At 46.1% G+C, this 25,024-nt stretch overlaps 1 protein-coding gene across 1 annotated transcript in view; it reads right to left on the bottom strand.

Moving 5' to 3' along the window:
• LOC126531996 (protein sax-3-like) overlaps positions 1–25,024 on the bottom strand; it is a 204,028-nt gene that overhangs the window by 62,543 nt on the left and 116,461 nt on the right. The gene's annotated exons all lie outside the window — the stretch shown is intronic.

Here is a 25,024-nt window from a genome sequence, read left to right as displayed (position 1 = left end):
CGAAGAGCGCGTACCCGTCCCGCGCTACCTGTTTATCGTTCACCGCGGCTGTGGCGTGGCCGCCTTTCGATCGCAGACCGGCCTCACTTTCTCCATTTCCTTGCCATCCCACCTGGCGTGCTCACCCAGCACTAATCTTGCGTAAATGCGTGTGGGGAGCGCTAATCCTTGGACGGTAATAGCGGCGGCGGTGGTCCAGTGAAATGAAATATCTTCCTGCACTCCCGCTGGAAACGAGATTGGCGGCAACGCACCCAGCGCGCGCGGGGGGCAGTGCGTGTATGGGAAAGGCTTTCGGTTGAGTCCTTTACTATCGAACCGGTGGGCAGCGGTGCGTTGGGGCGGGGCAGGAGCGAGTCGCTTTGCCGTTCGGCGCCGAGGCGGAAATCCCGTTACCGGCAGTCTGAAAGGGCGCCGAAGTTTGGTTATGCGCTGAAGGTAGTACATAACGGATGTAGTTGCGCATGCGAAAGTTGAAGACGTCGCAAAAGAAGCTCGGGAATTCAGTAGCGACATCTCTGAAGCTAGTGAAATCCTTGTAGCTGCCGAAGCAAAAAGATACGCTTACTAGACGACCGCATAAAACACGGAAATGTTCCTCCTGCAGAATGGGGAAGGTGAGCTTCCCTCAGGAAAAAACTTCAATTAATCATATTCCCTAAACAAACTCGCCACGTGGAATGCTTGAAGCCGTGCTGTTCGACGCAGATTACGGGGTAGGAGGGCTATAAAGAATGGAGAGCATCATGAAAAAATACAACGGCTGTTTGGTGCCGCTAACGAGCATAATTTTGTTTGCGTGCAACTTTGGGAAGTATTGTTTGCAGCTAGATATTTTACCCGTGAATGAGGTCAGAAAAAAAGGTTGCAAAAAGATGCAATCCATTAACACAAAGTAGTTATGTGGTCAGTGCAAATTGCAAAGGACAGCAAATAATGTTTTCAAAGCGAAGGGCTCCTAAAATGGGCGCAGCCGCGTTGTCTTCCTTGTTCTATGAAAGAAAACATATTTCCGCTCTGTACCCACTTTCATGCGCAGCCCATTCACACAACGGTTGCGTAAAGTGTACACAGATAAAACACCCAACGAAACAAACTTTCAGCTACGAGCAAACTCAATAAACGAATTCCTTGTTACGACTAGTACCGATGCGTGGGACGCATAGGGTGTCTTGAAGATGCAGAGGCTTCCTCCAGTGTACGTGCTTAAGACGTCCTGGAAAAGATGAAAGCCTAGTTCTCGCCTCTCCACGTCCTTGTGTCTTTGTTTACGAGGGCCATGTCTTCTGTCCCCACTGCGACGCTTTCCCTGGATTAGTTTATCACGCACTCTGTGGCCTCTAATAGCCCCAACTCCCAAAGGAGCACCACTGCTGTTGCATATGGTAGATGTGAACGCAGAAACTGAAGAAAGTGGGTCACTCGAGTAACAGTTCTTACCATCATGAGAACCATCAGTCAAACTCGATGTTGGTACACCTATTTCCTTCGGGGCAAGAGAAGCATTATTATTATTATTATTATTATTATTATTATTATTATTATTATTATTATTGTTGTTGTTGTTGTTGTTGTTGTTGTTTTTGCAGAAGCAAACATTCTGCTGTGTATAGGATCCATAATCTCTATAATACATATTTCGCTTATCTTGATATTTTTCATTAGTCGCTTTCGTCGTTGTCTTCACAGCTTCGTACTGTCGCGTGTTAGTCTTTCTCGGCATACTGCATATGTGGTTTCACTGGGTGATATTCTACATTTTCAGCTTGCCTAGCGATATGTCCAATGTTTGAGGGTCGCTTTCTTCTCTTATCGTAGGTTGATTGTTCTTGGTTTATGGCATTTACTTGTATTTTACACTAATTCTTCACTTTTATTCACTTTACGCCTGTACGTTTAAGTGCACAGCTTTTTTTTTTTAAATTGTGCTTGCTCACTAATATTCTGTTCATTTTCGACTAACTTTATCTTTGTTGGTAGATAAGAGCTTCCTTTAGAAACTTTCGGTGTCCTTTGTTGCGCGCCGGTATTATGCACAAATGGCTTCTGTGTACATGCATATTTTTCTTTTGCCTTTGTATATTTTTCTTTTAAGCTGTACATTACATTTTCGTTAGATTAAAATCTCGTGTTTTCTTCTAGGCACGTATTCTAAAGGCTGGATTGATTAATTTACTTTTAATAACTCACCCATTGCTCGTATTTTTCTCCTTCTGGATGTGGTGAATTCACCTCGGCTTTTATTCATTGTGAACTGTTGCTTTTCATAATGGTCCGTTTCTATTTCATGTTCTTTTCCTCTATTTATGTTTTACCGTGCGCCTGCACTCAGGAACAACATTAGGGTTGTTTCCGGGTGCGTTAAGTGAACAACCGATTGATTGATTGATTGATTGATTGATTGATTGATTGATTGATTGATTGATATATTTTTGATTTATTGATAATTATTCAACACAAGATCTAAATAAACTATTATTTGCCTTTGTTAAGAAAAAGAAATGAAGTTTAGACGAAAGAGAAATTTGCTTGCTTTAAAGTAGCCATTAATTAATTGTAGTGTTACAGGCACTCGTACTTGTTCTGAGTGCGGCATTTCGGCAGCAAAGAAAATTTTCTCAGACACCTGGCAGGCGCAGCAGAACGCTTTTCTTCTCGTTGCTATACTACTCATCGTACGATGCGGGCCAGCCGCTATTCGCTTACCATCTGCCGCGTACACAGGGCCGAAACGAGCCAGAAGGAACTCCCCAATACCGGAGACCATGTCGGTGTACTATTGTATTGCACCTCCGAGAAGCGGCTCCCATAAATCCCTGAAGGGCTAGTCCCAGCGTACCCCCCGTTTCGCTCGAGCCACGGCTCGATTGATCTGGCGTCTATCGGCTCGGCCGAAAAGAAGCCGCCCCAGACATGGCGATGAACCCCGCGGTCCGGCAGGAGGCCTAGGCACGCATTGAGAGCGGCGCTGGGATCCCTATAGTTGAGAAAGCGAGGTTTAGGCGCGTCGTCGAACAGCGTGCGTTGACACAGCTGCGCTTGACGTGGAGGCGCCGATTACAGCCAAGATTAAGGAGTTGCTTGGGAGAGTATGTGCGCAATCTTGAGGCCAGGAGTAGGTGATCTGGATTAAACGAGGCCCAGCGGCTCGGGATAAAAGCGCGTGACGCCAGTTATGGCTGAGCGAGCGTCGGTGTTTGTTTTCCAGAGGCTTAGCCACTCACTTTCTGGTTCTCTTGCCACTGACGTCGTGGGTGCATATGTCTCTTGTATTTAAAGTGAACGACGCTAACACGCTTGCTTCGGCAAAATGGCCAAAGAGTTTTAATATACACTTTTGGGCGTCGTACAATAATCCTAGTGACGTTTTATACACTTGATTTAAAGTTTCATGTCGCACTTTTATTGACTGTATACGTGCAAGCCAATCGGGGCTGCTATACTGGGCATTTTCTATTTCTGCCATATCGTCAGGTTCCCCATCTTGCCACTTCTGATTGGCTCGCAAGGCTGCTACGGCCTGTATGGTTGGCTCTACAACTCAACATGGCGCAATGTGGCAGTGTCCTTAGTTAGCACCCTTAGTTGTCGAGCACCGCGATAAGCTGTGTCCTATGGCTTTACAGCAGCGAATTAACAGCAGACGCGAGCCCGATCGAGTGACTAAGATATAAAGGTCCGCCTGACAAAAAAAAAAAAAAAAAAAAATCGTTCTTATAGAAATAATGCTGACGTTCGAGTTGTATGCGCGCCGCCTTTGCCACCACCGTCGTCACCGTGCTGTCCCGCAATCGGCGGTGAATACGCTGCTCGAGTGCAGAAATGTAGAAAATCTCCAAATACGCAGATTGCGTTTGCCTGCAAGAATGATGAAGCAAACTTGACGCACCGCCAACGCTCCCCTCAATCAGCTCGGTGGTGGAGCCAGGAGAGCGTTCCTCCTTCCGCTGCTGAATGTATGACTAAACAATTCATTACCATATATATATATATTGTTGTGCTGTAGTCATTGCTGGAGAGGGTAAGGCGGGTGCCTATTCCGGGACTCCGTTAGACAGTGCTGGCATGAGCGCTACAAACACGCATACTATACACACACAGCCTTCCTGCAGGGCCGTCTTGTGTATGTACTGGTCTAAGCGGAAGGGGCAGTCTACACCATGCTAAAGTAATTTAATATTTCACTCGGCGATGACTAACACTGACGGTTTCCCGTCGGCGTCTTCTTCTGCACTATCGAGGTGCGACGTTTCCAACGCCGCTGGCGACGCCCCTTATCACGCCAGCTTTGTGCGTTGCCTAGTAACTTCCAGGGCGTCGTTCCTGCCCAGCAGCAATTGCCTTGCATGCTGCGTGACGCCAACATGTCGCTTCCGTGTCTAGTTAGAACACCGTCCGAGGAATTCGAGCGCAACGTTAAATCTTGTCATTGCTGCCGCAGTTGCGGTCGAAACAGCAAACAGCTATTGCAATATAAAATATATTGAAGATAAAGATAATGATCGGTAGCCGGGCAAGGGAAAAAGAGTTCAGGATCGCCAGCCAGCCTCTAGAGTTTGTGAAGGAGTGCGTTTACCTAGGTCAATTACTCATAGAGGCCCTAATCATGGAAAGGAAATTTACATAAGAATAAAATTGGGTTGGGGCGCATACGGCAGACATTGTCAGATCCTGAATGGAAGCTTACCGTTATGACTAAAAAAAGAAAAGTGTACAACAAATGCATTCTACCGGTGTTAACACATGGGGCAGAAACTTGGAGACTGACAAGAAAGCTCTGCAGCAAGTTAAGGACCGCGCAAAGACTAATGGAACGAAGAATGTTAGGCGTAACTTTAAGAGACAGGAAGAGAGCGGTGTGGATCAGAAAGCAAACGGGGAGAGCCAATATTCTAATTGACATTAAGAGACAAAAATGAACCTGGGCAGGTCATTTAATGCGTAGGCTAGATAACGGGTGGACCATTAGGGTTACATAATGGCTGCCAAGAGAAGGGAATCGCAGCCGAGGACGGCAGAAAGCAAGGTGGGGTGATGAAATTGGTAAATTCGCAGGCGCAAGTTAGAATGGGTTGGCGCAGGACAGAGGTCATGGGATACCGCAGGGAGAGGCCTTCGTCCTGCAGTGGACATAAAAAAGAGGCTGATGATGATGGTGAAAATATACGGATGCACGCCGCGATTTTGCACCGTCGTCGTCGGCGCCACAGGGAGGTACCGTATAAACTTAATGTGGGGAAGGTCGCGCGTCGGGCTCCGTTTTCTGTGTTTGCGAGGGAAAGAGCGCGAGGTTGAGCCGGGAGGCATGGTGGCTTGATGCACGCCATCCTGCTGCGTGCCCAATATTACAGGCCAGGCGATCGAACGCGTGCTACGGCTGGGATGAAGGTGTGCGTGCACCAAGAGTAGGGGGGGGGGCAGCATCCCCTCCTCTACTCCGGTCATGGCTGCGCTGGGCTGTCGCCACTTCTAAGCTTATACGTGTGCCACGCGCCGTATCTTAGAGGTAATCTGTGGCAGGTGCAAAGATTAGGTGAGCTGAGATGGCTGGTCGCTTTACGTGTGCTGTCTTCTCATGTGCCTAGTGTTAGAGGCCTCGTAATCTCAAGTGTAGGATAGATGTTGAAGCGAGAAGTAGCCTAAAGGGTTCAATCCCCGAGGACGGCGCTCTGCATAACGCGATCGTTGTGATAGAAAGTGTTCGCGGTCATCAAGCAAGCTTTGTTCCTGTTTTCTTGTGCGCGCGTGACACTGTGCTTGGTAATTCGTTTATCAAGCGATTATTTATTGCAATTTGCGCTACCATTGAAACTAGGAACCTACATGCAGTTGTCTAATACTTTGCTATCACTATTAGTGATTTTTATTTTGGGCGGAACTGCGACTTTTCATGTGCAGCAGTCTTCTACGAGTTCTGCCGCTTTTTGACTTTGAAGTATATCTAGCTGTTTTTGTGGGTCGATACCAGTGAAATTTTTGCATATCTAGCCGTTTTCGTGTATTGTTATCAAGAACATTCATGTAAACATATACAAGCATTACAAAGGCAGAGAAAAAACCGGGCTGGCAATTTCCTGCTTTAAGGAACACCGCGACCACCAGCTTGCAGAGGAGAAGGAAAAAGAAAGTGAAGAAGGAGACCAAGAAACAAAGAGAGTGGAATAAAGAACACATAGCAGTAACACGTAGTGTAGCAGCTTTATAGACGAGTATCTAGTGCCGTAGATGAGAAGAATACCAGTACATCTTTCTGAGCCTCATATCCCGTTGACCTACGACACTTCGGAAAGCAGATATTATTAAACTCACTTCGTGAAAGATTAAGTTCTTGAAGTTTGCTCAGCAGCACACAGAGACATCTGCGGAAATTTGGACATTCCAATAGCAAGTGCTCAAGCGTTTTGCTGGGGTGTCCAGAACCGGGGCACGAAGGGCTCGGCGCAAGTCCTCGCCGGTGAAGGGGGGTGTGCGACATCTACACACCCGATGCGTAGTTTGAGCAATAGTGACCTACTACTGCCGCGAGTTAGAGCATGGACAGTTATAGGTGTAGTTTACGATTCTTTCTTTGGCAACGCGTTCATCGTTATGTAAGCGCTGTTGGTGGCGGCGTATAAGCAGTCTGTTGTCATGGAATTTACATAAATTTGAATCTGCGAAATCAACATTGCGCGATGACGCTGCCAAGGGATCTGCGGCATCGTTTCCTGAAATACTAATGTCTGATAGTACCGACTCAAACAACATTGTTCTTTTCTCGTACTTGATTTGATGGGCCACCTGCGCTTCGCGTAGAAAAGGTGAGTTTGTGCTGGAACTAGACAGCCGGCAGTGAAGTCCGCGGGAGTCGCTTGAAGTAACAGCCTTTGATAATTTCGGTTTGTTGATAATATACTGAAGAGCAATCCTAATGTCTAATAGCCTGGCACATGTCTGAGACGCTGTGTAATGCATTCGTATAAAAAATTCTGGGTTTCTACGTGCCAAAACCATGATATGATTATGAGGCACATCGTAGTGGGGAACTCCTGGGTAATTTTGACTATCCTGGTTTTCTGACGTGCTCTATTCGCGCAGAACGCTGTGCTGCAGGTTCTACGCAATAAAAATCCGCAGTCGTATTTCCTCGGGGAACAGTAAAATGTTTGTCTTCTGTAAGGGACGCTGTCAGATGGCGTAGATCTGCAGAGCGTACCATTGTTTTCCCTCAAACCCCGGGCATCACCACAAATGCAGGTGAATATTAAAATTATGCGCCACAAGGGGCCACTGGTTACGTGCACTTGGTTTTAAGTTGCTTTCAGTCTTATAGCTTGCCATTACAGACATTTGTCTTACTTATTAAGCATCACATGCTTGTAGCGCCTGTTGTCGGCGACCTTCAAGAGAACTTCAGAAAAAATTGAGAGCCGTTATCCGGGCACTTAAGATGAGGATGGGGCGAGAACGAAAGAACATCCCGCATTGTTGCTAGAGCAAAACGAAATCATCCGGGTAAACAGTCAGTACTGTGGCCCCCAACCCCTTATACAGGACCGCTATATACGCTAGTTACTGCCCAAACAAGTTGCAAAAATACTGCTTCCGATTTCTTCCAAATGTTTGTTTACAATATCACTCAAGCTGTAACTTTCAGTACGCTAAAGCGTTATTTATTATTGGTAAAAGCGACATTCAAAAGGCAGATACAGTGCACCATACACTTGACTGTCGTCTTTTTGCGTTGAGACAGGGTTCCTTGTGCTCTTTGCAACGCCAGCGGTCCGTGAGTTCCACTGCGCTGGGTTTGCGCCGCCTCCTTCGAGAGATGGCGCCACTCTTCGTGCCCAGGCAACGTCCGGCGCGCAGCGGGTGGTTTTTTTGTAGCAGATGAGACTTGCAACGAGGTTCAGTTCGAAACAGGTTCATTTCGGCTCAGTAAGCTTTCAGACCTGCGTCACGCCGTGGCCGCATGCGCTTCCGCATCGTTCATTTAAACGAGGTCTCCGTCACAAACGCTTAGGCCGAGAAATGCAGCCCAGTGAGAGGAGAACTAGGAAGTGTTTTCCGGAAACCGATCGCTTAGTCGGTTAGACGCCAAAGAAGAAGACTGCTCGACTCTGCATTCAACGCCAGGGTTATGCGGCTGTTCACGAAGGTGACAACAGCGCCACGGACCGCATCCACCTACCTAAGGTTACTAATTTGGAGACTACCGCTTTGACGCGACAAGAAGAAAAAGTATTTACAGACGCTGAGTGCGCCGCACTGTTGGAAGAAGAAAAAAAGCGGTTGAAGGCGGCGGCACCACAAGCAGCAAAAGACGCAATATGGGCGCAATTTTTTCCTGCCACTGTCTGTGTCAGGAAACAATTGCGTCCATATGAACCAGTGCATAGTGTGGTGTGGTGCGGTGTGGTGCGGTGGGATGTGTCATTGCGAACATGCATTATACCCATTTGTCGGTAGGCATTTCATGCTAACATCTACTCTCGATTGCAGGAGAGCCAGCATTTCTATAAATAAGAACACTACAGTCTATTACCTCTACATCATCCTTCGCTACACAACCGTTACGTTATTCATACAACCGTTCTCTACATATGTTGAATGCTTCGCATTACGTAGGTGTCAATTACAACAGAGACTGCCAATCTGTTTCCTTTCTTTTTGTTTCTAACGATGTTTGCCACTGCCATAATAACCCCCGCCGTTAGTTGCGGTCATTTAATTGCGTCATATCTGGAGGCTATCAGCTGTAAAACTAAGGAAACTGCCGAGGCAGGCTTCTCCTCAGAGAAAAGGTAATTTTGGCGAAGCTAGCTTTCAGGAAGGCTGTTCCTTTTACAGCGAAGCTGTATATGGCTAACCGATTCGTCCGTGCGTCTGTCGCTCGCCTGTACGCCGAAAGCTCGTCCGGCGCAACCCCATGCGCATGCCCGAAAAATAAAAGACAGAAAGACAGATGCGTGATTCAAAGAGTCAAAATCACTGTTGCCTTCTCGAGAGCATCCTCGTTAGGTTATGCGGTACTCGGGCTACGTAGCACAACGTCATCGATCGGAGGGAAAAGGCCTTGTGTTTGGGTGTTGTTGCATTGGCTGTACCAGTAATGACGTTGTTGTTCTCCATCGCAGCCGAGCACGCACGAAGCAGTTTCTCTCCGGCTCCAAAATGGGTAGGCCACGCCTCATACGTGCTCCTTAGGAGCAGGCAGCTTTCGATCAGCAACGTCGTGAGCGGAGGCTAACTAGAGCGCAATCAGCCACTATGCACCGGATATCCGGCAGCCTACCAAGCCGTCTTTTAATGAACCGTCTGGATTAAACCAGCGATAAAAACCGGGGCCGCACATTTCAGCTTCACTGGTTAGGCATCTATACGGAGTGCTTGGGTAGTGATTTTTAGTATTCTCAATTCCTTAAATGGCTTAAAAGGAAAAAAGTTAATCACTATTGAAAGCTTTGGAGTTGTAATGAATTCTAATTCTTGTGTTCGTGGCTTAAACAAACCTAAACAAATATTTATGGACAGTTTACTGTTTATCAAGCTGACTTTCTCTCCTTTATTTATCACAGTACGTTTCGACACATCTCGCGATTAAACGCAGTTGGGACATATCCGGCGATACAATTTCGCTTTATGCTTTAGCGCTGTTAGCTCTGGGGTGGCCGCCACCTTTTCTAGCTCCATCTTTATCTCTTTCTTCCTTTCTTTCTTTCTTTCCTAAGAGATCCCTTTAAACATACACATGCGCATGGCCGCCACATTATGCGCGTCACAAGTACAACATAGGCTACCGGACTTTAATGCCAGACTAAATAAAGAAAAACTAAAAATACGGCGACCATGTTTACGGAGTATCACCTCGAGTTACTGTGGCTCCAATTCTAGCACACATTTGGGTAAGCAGTAAGCGGTACATACTCATTCAAGCACACCCAAGGGAACGGATTTGCTGCAAAGATTTTCATTTTCTCGTTAGCCGCCGTATGCTATACAAAGCTTATTCAGGCAAAAGCCTTAGATGGCGCATGGGTCGGAAAATCCGCTGACCGTCCGGTGTTATGGCACCAAAATTCGAGCGCATGAGCCAGTAAGCAATCAATTTTTTTATCAATGAAAGATCACGATTGCCTCTCCACGTAGAACGGACACGCTTCTAAATAAAAAGTGTGGCCATAAAGTGCCTACGTGTGGTATTCGCGGGTTAGTTGATATTTGCCGAGCAATGTACACGTGTTTTATCACTTTTGGAGGAATGTAAGTACGTCTGCGAGAACTGGAAGTAAATCTGTTGTTGAAAGTTAGTGCCTTGTGCTTGTCTAATTTGCCTTTCCGTGTTCTTTTCATTCTGCCTGCACTACAAGAAGATAGAAGGCACCATATATAAAGTCCATGTAGCGATCCTCGTCGATTAAATTGCTAAAAGAAAAAAGGTAATGTATTAGTCGACTTTCGTGTGTGTGTTAATGAACTTTGACTTGCCACGACCGTTCAAACGTGCCATTAACCCCGCGAAACCAGTGGCAATGTCTAGGCGACCAAAAAAGAAAACGAGAGATGAACAAGTAAAGATGAAACAAGTAATACGATGTAACAACGCATTCGAATGCGAATGTCAAAGTAATTTAATGAATGTCTCGTGGGCGCGCAGGCTTTCGCCTTCATCCTCTTTAGCGTATGCTAAATTGACTGTCAACTGTTTCAATACTACATACATTATTCGAAACACTGCAATTAAACTTGCATATCTGTAGTTTTCCAAAGCCGCGCTTTTCAGAACACGTGTAAACGTATATGAAATGAATATCTTTTTCATTTGCCGAGTCGAGTGAAAAAAATATTCGATCCGAATATTTATGTAAAAAAAGGTATTCACATTTTCGAAGCGGTCATGACAACGACACAGGCAGAACACATAGGCCACCGTTATGAACATTGAGCTAAACGCCCTGCACGGGCTAATGACCTTTTCCTGTTTCACGCTTCATCCAAAATTGTGCTTTTAATGCCCCCGTGTTGTCATATTGGGCTGGCGGAAGAAAAGGTGAAAAAATTACGTCTGATGAAATCGTAAAATCTCTTGAACTTATTGCTAAAGGTTGGAGAGCAGATTCACGCCATCGATCTCCTATAGCTTGCAAAAACCAGCCCCATCATGAGTGTTTACTGAAGTTACATTGCCTGAATTAGCTCAAGTGATTCGTAACTTACCCTTTTGAGCCCCTGGTCCTGATGTAATTACCGTTCACATGATAAAAAAAATTATTTGATCTATGTCCTGGTGACCTTCTGAGCGTTATAAACTATTGTATTCGTTAAGCGAAGCCTGGACATCTTACATTGGAAAGTAGCTAAGGTAATTCCGGTAGCTAAAAAACAGGGAGTAGGCTATAACATAAAAAAATATCAGACCTATTTTTCTTACTTCTAATATGGTCAAGCTCAAAGAGAGCGTGTTGCACTGCATAATTACTATCTGGATGACAGATAATTTAATATTAGGTGCAGCTCATATAGGCTTAAGAGCTGATTGCTCAATATGGTGTGGCCATGCTGATTTAGAGAACACCTGCCGTGGTTGCTCAGTGGCTATGGTGTTGGGCTGCTGAGCACGAGGTCGCGGGATAGAATCCCGGCCACGGCAGCTGTGTTGCGATGGAGGCGAAATGTGAAAACACCCGTGGTACTTCGGTTTAGGTGCACGTTAAAGAACCCCAGGTGCTTAAAATTTCCAGAGTCCTCCACTACGGCGTGCCTCATAATCAGAAAATGGTTTTGGCCCGTCAAATCCCATTATTTAATTTTTGTTTAATTTAGAGAGGCGCATCCAACTTGCTCGGAAAAGCAGACAATATTCTGCTTTAGTGACATTAGATATAGCTAAAATTTATGACAGCGTTGAACATTCACTTTTACTGGATATTCCACAGAGTAGTAATTTTCCAAATTATATTAAGGCTCGGTCGGCAGAATTTTCGCCATCAAGAGAATTTTGTTGCTTCAAGGACCGCTGTTTCTCGTCTAAATTCGGACTCGCGGTGTTTCCCAAGAAGCAGTCCCGACTCCAATATTATTTAATGTATTAGTGAGCTCCATCCCCACTTGTCTGGACGTGAAAATTTATGTGTATGCAGATGACTGCATTCTTCGCGGCTGACAGTATTATTTACGCTCTACACCAAAAATTACAAGGATACATGAGTATGCTTGAAGTATGGCTTAAGACAATCTGCATGTCATTAAATGTAAGTAAAAACGCAATCTTAGTGTTCCCACTAACGGATCCGATTTCAATTTCTATATCGTATAAGCAAGAACCCACTCACTCCACAGGTTGACTCTCTAAAATATGTGGGAATCATCTATGATAGAAAACTTATTTACAGTGCACACACAGAAAGTGTAGCGTCTAAGGCACAACCTGCTTTGGGTATACTGCGCAGAATGGGTAACCGACAATATGGACTACGTAGGGATTCCCTGCTAATTATTTACACAATGTATATGCGCCCAATACTGGAATTCAGGTGTGTATTGTTCTCTGGCGGCCCTTCTTATAAAACAAAGCCTCTGGTTCTTTTGGAGCGTGAAGCCCTGCGCCTATGTCTGAGACTCCCCAGGTTTGTGGCTATTAATGTTATCTATCAAGAAGCGCACCTACCAACGCTGCCCTGCAGATTTCACAATTTTAACAATTCAAAAATTTTTGAAATCCTACAGCTTGCCGCTTAGACGATCTGAATACGCTTGCATTAATGATCCAAATTCCTTTTTTCTTGCTCATTGGTCTCGTTTTCACACTCCTCTGATTCCATATGTACCAAAACTTTTAGATAGCCTAATATGGACTTTCGACAGGTAATTCTACCAACTGAATCAAGTCAGAATATGAAGATAGAATTTGATGACATACTGCTGCATGATTACCTTGCACACATACAAACATATAACATAATAGCTACAGACGCTTCAGTGAACAACGCAAAGGTGGTCGTAGGCATTTTCTTCCTCTCGCTTGGATGGCCATTCCCTTTCAGACTGCCAAATATCACTCCCGTTTTTGAAGCCGAGCTTTATTCAGTGATTTTAGCGCTTCGTAAACTCCCTTCGAACGCAATAAGTGCGGTTATTATAACCGATTCCCTTTCTGTATATACTTCGCTTACAGATTCATCCAATTCGTGAACTCTAAAGACGTTTCTAACATTAGTTCCTCCACAGTTGAATTTTCTAAAAGTATTATGGGTACCAGGTCACTGTGGATTACATTTAAGCGAAATGGTAGACTCATCAGCGCGAGAATCCCTGAGTGCACCTATGATGCCGGTTCTTCCAGTACTGGCGCACATAACAACAATAAGGTAACAAAAATATTCAATTCAGAGAGATTTCATTGAATCAATGATAACATGGACAGAATTCCAGCACCTAAAATTTGCCTGGAAAATCTGCTGGTGTCCACCAAGACAATCTGAAGTAGTGATCACCAGATTATGCTGCCGTGTCCCTCCATTAAAGCTATATTTACACAGGACTGGTCTGACGTTATCGCCTCTGTGTCCGTACCGCCAAGAAACAGAACCCCTAGACTACTATCTTTTGTTACGTCGCCGATAGAGAGAGAGAGAGAGAAAATAATGCAGAGAAAGGCAGGGAGGTTAACCAGAGGTAGTTCCGGTTGGCTACCCTGCGCAGGGGGAAGGGTTAAGAGGGATAAAAAGAGAAACAGAGTGGAAGGGGGAGACAGAAAGAAAGGGAGACAAGCACGAACAAAGCGCGTACACTACAGAGCGGTAGGGGGCGGCATTCTTAGAGTCTGTCGTGAAGCCCCGTAGACCGCAAGAACCTTAAGAAAGACTTCTAGAAATTACGCTTGCTAAATTAGGGTTAGTCTGATCATCAGAAATGATACTATCTGTCGGTGCGTCAGTCTTAGGCATCAGCCAAAGGGACGTGATTAATTTCGTTTTCAGTTACATACAATCAGCTTAGCGAGTAAGTTTTTTAATGTTCTTTCGCTATTTGTCTTTGTATGCTTTTTCCTTGTTTTAACCCGGTATGTAACACTTCAAAAGATTAAGTAAATGTTTCACCACACAATTCTTGGCGAATCCCCCAGTGTGAGTATGAATCATAATATGAGGCCACGTCGTCATCATCATCATCACCACCACCACCACCACCACCATCACTCGGCCCGGCGAAAGTGCATGTCCAGCGAGGCTGTTGGAAAGCACAACTGCCGAGGGTGGTGTGCAACGCTTTATCGCTTTAGTCTAATGGTAGTAATGCTATTTTTGAGTAATGGTAGTAATGGTGGTAATGGGAATTTTTACAGCACGCCACCACCCATAGCGGTGCTGCAACAACGTTGAAATCAGATGATAGCCTGGTTATCTTATAAACGAAAGGTTAGGGACGTCACTGGACGTCACGTAGCAAGCTGCCATCGCCGCGGCAGCTTACGGATCTTTACTGGGGAACGTATGCTGAGAGCGCTACGTGATTCGCGATGCATGTAAGGGCAGGAGTGCCTTACCATCAAATATGTGGTGCGAATGCTTGTTTTGAGTTTGTTCTTTATCAAAATGTATGCTCTTCTGTGTGTTGTATGCATGATTCCAAATAATGTACGCATTGTTCCCCTCACTTTGCTGAGTGCTTCTAGCCCAAGGACAAGTGACAAGAACTTTATTAGAGTGTCCTGAGGAACTTGATCGGGGGGAACCGAAGGCTCCCCGATCAAGTTGGTGGCTCCGCCCACGACGGGACAGGGGGATGGTGACTCTCCGCGACGTCGAGGGCCCTCTGGACGGCCTGTAGTTGATTTGGGAAATCCGAGCTCTTCAGCAAGGCGTCCCACTTGGACTTGTTATGAAAGTCGGAGCCCGCGTTGTACGGGCACAGCCAGAGCACGTGGTCGAAGGTGCAGCACGCGTGACCGCATTTGGAGCACGACTGCGGAAAGTTCGGGTCTATCCAACAAGGTTTAAAACATTTTTGTTGTAGCGTCGGCCTTATGGGGGTATGAGCCATTGCATTTGGGTGTATGAGTTATTGATTATTGTAGTTTTCTGTCGATGTTACGCCAGGAAGAAATTCCGAGATTCAAGCCATAGACAGCTTCGCTGTAGAAACAGTGAAGGCAGGGAAATGATTTCCCCGACTATTACGATACTCCATAATGCGAAATTATAGCACAGCTCTATGCGCTTTTACATTTTGCGATACATTGGCTGGCGCGGAAAACCTGTCTCGTGCGGCACATTTCAAACGGAGCGAAGTGTGGCGCTACTGTCTCGCTAATCAGATGATCGCGAGAGGCAGCGCGTGGGTAACGCGCGGGTGCGATTCACAGTAGCTGCCGCAGACAGACCTCTGCTCTTGCAGCTCTTTGTTCTCATATACCGTATCGGTGGACACGCTCGCCGCATGTCATCGGTGAACAGACTTCGGCGACGCTGCCCTAGCACCATCTCGCAGGGTTCGTCGCCGCAGAGGCCGTCTTGCGCCGCACTACGTTAGTCTCATGCTTTCGCCGTACCCTCCTCCTCCGCTTTCCTCGTTGCGCTCTCTTCGCTATAATTTTTTTTTATCCACCGCCGCGTTCCGCGTTCGCTCTTTTAACATTTCTTGTATGCGTTCGCTCGTTTGCGAGCGACACCGAGGTACGTTAACCTTCAACGCAGGAATGTGTGCCTAAGAGCTGTACTCCAAAACACCGCAACAGAGACGACCGTAAAGCACACAAAGTCGACAGTTGTCTTTCGTATTTCGAATGCAATAGCAGTTTGTCAACGTCTAGCATGAGTGCCCCGCGAATACTGGGCTTCTAAATAAATATGATCAACTACTTCAACCTTCTTGCGCTTAGACACTGACAATGAAAGCAGGCGGCAGAAAGCTACTCACTTTAAAATAATATGCGGATTCCACGCACTGTGAGAATCAGTGTAAGCGAAGCTTTGTGTGCCGTCTGCTTTCATTGACGATAATTAGCGGTAATGTTGGCGGCGAATGGGTGATTTATTCCGCATTCAGTTAAATACGATAGTGGTGAGTAATTGTTAAACGTTACCTTGCGTGCACCAACGCTGTTTGTTGGCGCAGTCCACACACACACAGGGGTACGTGTTTGCTTGAGGCGTTGTTGTGCATCACCCTTCATAATTTTTGTTACGGTTGAGCATTATCATTGCCTCACATGGCACATCGTATCGTAGCAGGAGTGTTAAACTTCAGTTGAAGTATAGGGCTGTACCTAATTCAAATAAGTATTATAACTATATGTGTAGATTGAATACATACAGTCGCCGTCTGCACCACGTTTCGGTGCGTATATATAGCGAAGACGCTCCTGTTCCGCGCGACGCTTCTTTTGGGCCTGAATGTCCTCGACGCTGAGAGCATGCTTTGGAGCCGTTTTGCTGGCGCGTGTTTACGTGCTCCTTCTGCATACATGGCTAGCACCCGGTTCAGACGCCAGCTCCAAACGTTCTCTTCAGGCTATGGTCGATCGAAATGTTTACACTATCACAGCCCAGCACGCGACCTCCACAACCCACCACATACATTTCGTAACATAGGAAAGCAAGCACAGCACGTGCCATACGCACAAACTGTGAACCGCTGCCGCGGCGGTGCCGACCGCTGATTATATTATTATTATTATTATTATTATTATTATTATTATTATTATTATTATTATTATTATTATTATTATTATTATTATTATTATTATTATTATTATCCGCTTCCCCATTGAAACGGTACGGGGACAAATCTCGGTCCCCAGCCTCATTGATTTACTCAGGTATGCTGTCAACGCTTTTTTTCACCAATACTCAAAAGGTCTCTTGCATATCTCGACTGCTGACCGGTCGATACTTCCGTCGACTTTAAATCTAAGTGTTTCTGGCAGTTGTACGTTACGTACTGGTCTTGCTGGGTGAATCCTTTCGCATTCCATTAGGATGTGCTGAGTGGTCTCCGGATTTTTGCTGAAGCATACACATTCCTTGTTTAATTCTGCACATTTGCTCCGGTATGTTCTTGTCCATAGGCAACCAGTTCGAGCCTCATATAGCAAGACACCTGCCTTGCTATATGTGTTTGTATGTGTTATCGTACAGATTTTCACTTCTAATTTCTTTCTTGTTCATTCTTGGAAATCTTCATCGTCTCTTTCGTTTTCAATCTTTCCATCCATTTCGCTGTCTCTGTTTTTCTCACTTTCTTTCTGTTTACTCCCAGTTGTCTATCTACACTTACAAATGCGGGATGTGCGGAGGCGAGCGCCATCTGGTGTTGTTGCAAGAAGCTCAGCGGCGCGCAAGAGGACAGCAGTAGCAGCACCCGGAAAGTCGGGAGAAGAGGCACAAAAAGCTTTGCTTTAAAAACGAGTCCCAACTTCGACATCCCACCAGCTTCTTTGTGGATGCGCTATTAGCAAACAGTTAAACATCACAGTTTTAAGCATTCATTTACATTGCATTAAGACGTTAGCCTAAAAGATATGAAGTAAGTTTAAAGGATTTCACACCTCAATGTGCATGTTGAACTCGCCCGCAACACTATTTTGGTAGACTTCCAGAACTTTCAGATTAACCAGAACATGCATGGAGGCTTTTTAAGGTAGCGTACGTTTGGAATGCGAGCATCCATTCGGCTCCATTGAGAAGTGATAGCGCTGTTGAGTTGCTAGAGATTCCCACTCAAGCTCCATCGATATGTCTGTATGTCCGTGTGCGGAAAGCAAAATAATCGGCACGAAGTTGGTGGTGCCTGCGGCTGGGGGCTACAAGGCCAGTTGCTCACTCTTTTCGGTGAGTCGAGATAGCCCTTTTCCTACGTGAACGCAGGGCCGGACTGAGCGCGGTGCGACAGCTCTGCCTGAAGTTGCTGCGTCCGCCAGTTCGACGCATTTGAATGCTGTTTCTCGAATCACCACTCTTCGAGGGTGTGCGGATTCTTCCTCCTTTCTGTTTTATTTCTTCGTCTATAGCAAGATCACGGGTCGTAGTCTTCACCGTAGTCATGGTGCGAATGCTGCAGGGGATCACAACGAAAGTAAGAAAATAAAATGCCAGAAATACATATTTATATCCATGTAACGCGGGCAGCCGGACCCTGGAAAACGGGTACACAACGACTTGTCCGCAAAAGCTGGCGGTGTTGGTCAGCAGCGGTGAATTGTCCTGTCGTCGTCCACCAACCTCCAGTCCCCCGACCCTCTAGCCTTTCCTTCCTTCTTTCTTTTTTTTTTTCGTTTTAGTCGCGAAGTGCTGCCCGCACTCCATAGCTTTGCGCAGTGTTGTGGTGGGTACAGCCGTCTCGCTTCGTGGTTGCCTGTTCATGCCTGCCGCATAGCAGTGGCGCTGTAAATTATGACGCTGCTGCGTTTCGTGGAGACAGTGCATAATTATAAACATGCTGACCACGACTACGATGGCGGCTTGTACAGATTATCAGCAAGCTTGGAACTACAAACTGATCCAAATGTTTTCACAGCCCGGTTGTACTCCGGCAAACTGAGCATTGGTTAAGTCCTGGCATATTGTTGCAGAATAGCAAGCTGCGCTTTTTTCTGGTTAACCCTCTCCCTACTCGCGCTTTTTTCCTCGGTTTTCTTTTTCGATCAATCAATAGTCAACTTCTTACTTGGGTTTTGGTTCATGGGCTAAAAGCATATAGAAGGCTTCATCAACTATGGTGTTGGGCTGCTGAGCACGAGGTCGCGGGATCGAATCCCGGCCACGGCGGCCGCATTTCGATGGGGGCGAAATGCGAAAACACTCGTGTGCTTAGATTTAGGTGCACGTTAAAGAACCCCAGGTGGTCAAAATTTCCGGAGTCCTCCACTACGGCGTGCCTCATAATCAGAAAGTGGTTTTGGCACGTAAAACCCCAAATATTATTAAGGCTTCATCAAAACCGAAAGCTGGGCGAGAAGGCTTCATGTGTGGCACGTTGTCCCTCCCTGCTGGTTTGAAATGAACATGCGGCCGCGTCCAAAGGTGCAACTTGGATGGATTGACGAAAGCGAGCGAAAGACTAACAATAAACACGCAGACAGGGCTGAAGGAGTACCCTGGTTAGCGCCTGCCACCGTGATTTTTGGTTAAGACAATGATCCCGTCATTTTGAAACAACACCCAGGTGACTTCTTCAATCGGGCCAATGCTTCAATTTCCACAGGGCGCCTTCCTAAGAAACGTGTGCGTGTGTTTACTGTGCATTGCGAAATGCCTGAAATCCTGCCGCTGTTCACATATTCGTAGGCCGTGACTGCGGGCGTCCAACATGAGCTTTAACATCACGCGACGGTGGCCACGATGACGTGCGTACCCAAGAACTGCCGTTATAGCAATTATTCTCCAAGAGCAAAAAACACAAATAATAAAATAAGAAATAAAACAAAACAAAACAAAGAGGCACTTGTGTATGCCGCGCAGTTTGATAGACGAAATGCATGTGACCCTTGCGGCATGAGATCAAATAAAAAAAAATGCACACGTACGTGACAGCACCAACACACACGCACGCTCCAAGAGAAACAAGGGGCTCACGAAAGGAAACACTCATTTGTCGGCCCTAAGCCCCGTGAAAGGTATGAACATTTTCATTCGGCGGAATCCGGCGCAAGGCGCCTTTACCGTCAGTTTGCGACTCTTTCCGTGTAAGCCTTGATATAGCTTCAAATCCCCGGTTTACTGCCGCACGATAAGTATATATGAGGTCGAATCTGCAGAAGGAACAGAACGTAATGAAAAAAAAAAGAGATTAAACACTGTTTCTCTCTCTCTCTCCCGTACAAAATCCGCGCAATGAGTGCCATTTTTGTTTTTTTTCCCCGGCGCGGTGCATCCAGAACACTCAGCCTTTCGAATCTTGTAAAACCGCGGTGGCAGATGCCGTCTCCGCGCAGCCCTTGCAGCAGGCGCTAGACTCAGCGCCGCGCTTTAGGCTGAAAGCCCCGGTTCTCCTTCTCCGGCCATTTCGAGAGCCCCGCCTTTTTGGAGTGAGCGAAATATTTCACTACGCCCAGTATCGTCTAACACTGGCTGCTGCTCGACCCCCCTCTTCCTATTTTCTATCTCTCTCTAAACATAGCTTGAGAGAGAGCTTCTGTCTTTCCCAGCGTTTACTCGCATTCTGTTCCGGCCTGCTTAGTTTTTGCTGTTCTCTTCCGAATCGCTCTTGCCCTCTTTCTTTAATCAAAGAAGCCGATTTCCTATCCAGCTCTTCCTTACGAGCATGCACTTAAGGGTCGACCCGAGATCGGAGTTCGCGATCCTGAATTTCCTCGTAGTCCACCGTGGTTTCCTCCGAAAATCTTTCGCTACGAGCCCCAGTAACAAGCGAGCAAATGTCACAGTTGTGAAACCACGCGTTGTCGGAGCAGGAATTCGATCTACGCAAAGGCGCTTTTTGTTCTTAATTTGTTTTGTAAAAACATCATTTTTGTACGCTGCTAAGCAGTAAAAAGCAAGAAATCCAGATATTTTGGTAACATCATGCTCGAACGCCTTGAAAGTTCGAACGACGTTAAAAGATCTACACACGTGGGCCTTCATTACCCTGCAGCTGTACCGGATTACGATCTCTACCAATGAAGCGGGGATGATCACTGGAGCCAGTTTTTGTTTCCGTTTGCACACTCGATCGTGCTGTCACATATGTAAAAAGGTGACCTTCTGTAAGCATAATTACAGTGGCTATTAATGCTTACTTCAGAAGGGAAAAAAATATGTAGCGCGTTCGCGGAGGGCCACGTTGTTTGAGCCATCGATGTTCGCTGCTCATACCATGACACGCTGCTTAGATACAGAGAGGGATTACACGTTCAGCAAACCTATGCATACGGAGGCAAACAAAAGGCAACGCTCAAAAAGCACAGAAATAGTATTTTGGCTATTCTTTCTGTCGAACTGAGGCAGCGAAGCACGCGCTATCTTTCCGGAGTGTCAGCGCACCTCGCGGTGTCAGCCTACTCGCGTAGTGATAAGGCACGGTCCTGCAGTGTCCCGCCTCCACAGTATGCATGCCACCTTCGCGACTATTGCACGGCGCTATGGGCCAGCCTCCAAAACGAAGTGCTTCTTCGCTGACGCGCTTTCATATCGGCACGGACAAGGCTATGGCGATAGGGGAAGGGAGTGGCCGAGGGACACCACCGAAAATGCATGGCTTCGGCCGATAGGCGAGGTCGTCACCACCGGTCGTCGTAAAAAACGTTCGGAATGAGCGTGTCCGACACAAGACGGTCCCACCAGTTCGAAGCCGCTTTTACACCTGCCGCTTATCGGAGCTCGGTTACCGCCGCCGCTGCGGCGGACCACTCTGCAGAGCGAAGATACCCCCTTCCCCCATCAGCTTCGCTAGTCGGGCACCGGCTTCCGTATTTCCAATTGTTATTATGCGCGGGTCCTCGTCGTGAAAGCGCGCCGGTCGCCAAACGTCGTAAAATTACGCCCTCATTCGCTTCAATTTCGTTTGTGCGCAAACACGAGCGCGTGTATGTGTGAGAGAGAGAGAGAGAGAGCGTAAGCGTTCGACTTCGTGACATTTGGGCAGCAGGCGATCGCAAAAGCTACGTTTCTGCATAAAAAGAAAGAAGAAGAAAGAGAGGAAGAGAGAAAGTACCGGCACAATAGAAGGTGCACTGTGTCGCAGCGAACACGGAAAATTAAACGACCCGACTTTTAACCTGCGCGCCGGATGGCACTGGTATTACGTTCTCGACAAAAATTGCAGCATCACCAGCGTTTTCACGCACGGAGTGTTCGTCAATTCCGACTGCGTTCTTGAAAGTGGCCCCTGTTAGAGCGTCGCTGCGAAGCCCTCCAACATCGATAGTGCAGGGCTAGCGTTTCTTGGCGCCTTGCAACTGCCTTTCTGCTGAAGCTGAAGCCCGGGTTGTAGTAAATCGCCTGTTGGGCTCGATTTGAACCGCCAGACTATCCGATGGTAAGATACAATATCTTGCCTTCATTCTGCACGTGCAATGTGAAACAATTGTCGAATTAAAATATGCAGTTATCTTGAGAGACTGTACTGAGCAAGGAAAAGCTGAAGTATATGAACTAAAATTCAATCGGCCCGATAAGGCAGAGATAAATGAAGTGCCTGTTAAGTAATATGACTTGTTTAGAGAAATAGGTAAGTGGGCAACACCTCAGATATAAAGAGGGTGGAAATAGATCATACCGTATCTAAAAGAAAATTGGGGTGCACTAAAGGTGTTTGGAAAAACGCGATGCCTCATGCATGACGAGTGTGAAATTCAGTTAATGCGCGATGAACAATTTTGGCCTAGTCCAAACTAAAAAAAAAGTGTTTTCGTGAAATAACTGTTTATTATATTCACACCTGCTGTGCTGTTGAAGAAACATTGAAGGAGACAATTTCCGAATAAATAAGTGTTTCAACTTTCAGCTGTCTATTCCTAGAGGTTAAAAATATATGAAATAGGGACTTTGAATTTGCCCCTCATTTTAGGCACAGGTAAAATGAGCCCAAATTACAATAATAGAATTGCTCCTCAAATCAGGGCATAAATTCCTGTATTTCAACTCTCAAATCCCTTTCTTGAGAACTTCGTCGCAATGGGTTCGGAAGATAGCGCAATCAAGACGCATTAGCCCTAAATAAAGTAAAAAAGAAAAGAAGGCGTGAGGACGTAAACATTAAGCAGAAGAGCGTACAACCGTCTCTGCCCACTTACGACACTAGAGAACTTCCGGTGAGAACGTCTCGCACCCCTTCACGTTTATTTTAGCGGCTTCATTTGGTGTGCACGTGTCATAGTGTATGTGTGTTGTGTTACATAGGTGGTGCACTTGTTTCCTGTCAACGTCTCTTCCTGAATGAGGCAAAAGTTTGTCTCCTGTTGTTACAGGAACGTTATCTTTCTTATGAACTTTCTCGAGGACAGTGTCGCAGTCAGCCACTGGGGACATAAATATTGAGAGAGGCAAAGATGAAGGAAATGCAAAAGTAAAATGACTAACAGCATTAAAGGCAGGAAGCTCAGGAATACAATGTGATACGTCACACAGGCTGTCCGTTTCGCTTTGCTGGCTACGTGGAGTCCAAGTTCAAAATGCATCGCAGAGGCAGAGAGGTATCAAGTAAGGATAGTTCAGAGTTTGGGGAGCATTTGCCTGTTTAACAAAACTGTTAGTGTTGTGAATCAACGCTCGAGTCAAACAACAACTGGCCGTTACTGACTACGTCACAGATAGATAGGTAACGTTTCCAGTTCTTGTATGAGCTCCTTTCTGCATATCACTATACACGATCTCAGAGTTAGTAAACCGAGAACCAGTAAGAGTTAACAAAGGCAGCTGTACATTCTCGACAATATTAGTGAAGGCGACCCCTGCTTTGACATAAGCGGGAACGTCGGGCCACTCCTGGCCCGTCCCAACAGCCAGCGCTCGTCAGGACACGATGTACTGAGCACTTGGCGTCGCTGTGAGTCTAGTTGTCAGGCTGCTCAGGTCTTATCCGTTCTTCTTTAAGGTACCTCGACGTCCTGCAGCTGATTCTCCCATGTTTAAATAGGCCAGTGACACGAACAGCTACGAAAACCACCTGAGCTATAGACGATCTTCTGCTTAGCAGCAGTAGCCCCGACCCTTTCCCGCTAAGATGAATGTACTTTGAAGTGTGGAGGTACGTGTTACAAGAAAAACGTATACTGCGAAACTCTCATCATGGGAAATTCATCATACCAGCTATTACGTTTTTTATTAACTTTATGCAAGGAGATATTCGCCTCTGTTCGACGGCGCCAGCCGCTCCTCTTGTCCTATTTCATAGACGAGGTCAAAGAAAGACAGAAAGAAAAGAAGAGAACACGACAACGAACAAACATTACAGAGAAGACTACAATGAAACAGTTCTAAAATTGACGTACACACAACCAGAACAACTGTTTCTGAGCATTTCACTAGCGTTCCGAGTGTTCATGGTGACGTGCACATGACAGCCCGCGTTGGCTGTAAAGGCAGCGCACACAAATACGCACAGACGAACCACTGTAACACGATAAAACGAGCGCATACGCCAAACACGTCGATATGAAAATGTTCAAAAAAGAATCACTTACTTCGGTAAATACAGCGCCATGTTCAAACGTACAATAATTAAATTTTAGAAACTTTTATATACTTCCGATTCTTAAAGAAACCGTAACAATGCGCGTGCTGCACTTTGTTCCAAGTGTTCTGATGGCCGTTCAACCGGGTTTTGGCTAGTGATATTGACCGCCTATCCAAAGCACGTATCCTTGCAAAACGCCTCTCGCAATCAGTTTCACATGTGCTGCAGTGTAATAGCAGCTGTTTTATACCTTTATTAACCTTCTCACAAAAGCACACAGCGCTGGCGGTTTTTTCATATCTTGTACAAGAAGGATTCAATATAGGCTGCGCCAATTCGGTGTCTATAAATTGTTTTCATAGGTATGATGAACTGTATGTTATGGTCTATGGCATATAATGCGGAACTTCCCGCACCATTTGGGAACCAAGTATAACTTTGGTCGAATGCACTACCAGTTTCCTTCCTTTTCACACCCTATGTCTCTTGTTTCCACAAACCCGGTCCGAAGCTGGAGTACGTAGCAAGCTAGAGTCGCTTCACTAGAGGCTATAGTATTCACGGACATTCTCTACCTAGTCTATTTTTTTTTCGCACCTTTGCTTTTTCTCTCCGCCATTCTTACCGTTTTTTCATTTCCCCTCACTCTTCCCGCAGTGCAGGGTCGCAAACCAGAATTTCTTCTGCTTAATCTAATGGCCTCCCCCCCCTTTCTCTCTCTCTCTCCCTCATGTCGACCTCTCCACTCTTCCGACAGTAAAAGTACCCTCTGTCCATTTAAAAGAGTGCGCGTATGGACCCTACGTTAGCAGTTCACCTGGGAATTATGCGCTTGACATCTTTCCGTCGTCGTCATCGTCGCCTATCTTGTTCCTCGTCGTTACTCTCTTCCCAGTCTCCCAGTGCAACAGAGTACCTGGCTAGAGGAATG

This window comes from Dermacentor andersoni, chromosome 5, assembly GCF_023375885.2.
Source record: "Dermacentor andersoni chromosome 5, qqDerAnde1_hic_scaffold, whole genome shotgun sequence".
NCBI lineage: Eukaryota > Metazoa > Arthropoda > Arachnida > Ixodida > Ixodidae > Dermacentor > Dermacentor andersoni.
Note: the sequence above shows the minus strand (reverse complement) of the source record. Positions and strands in the feature narration are given on the sequence as shown.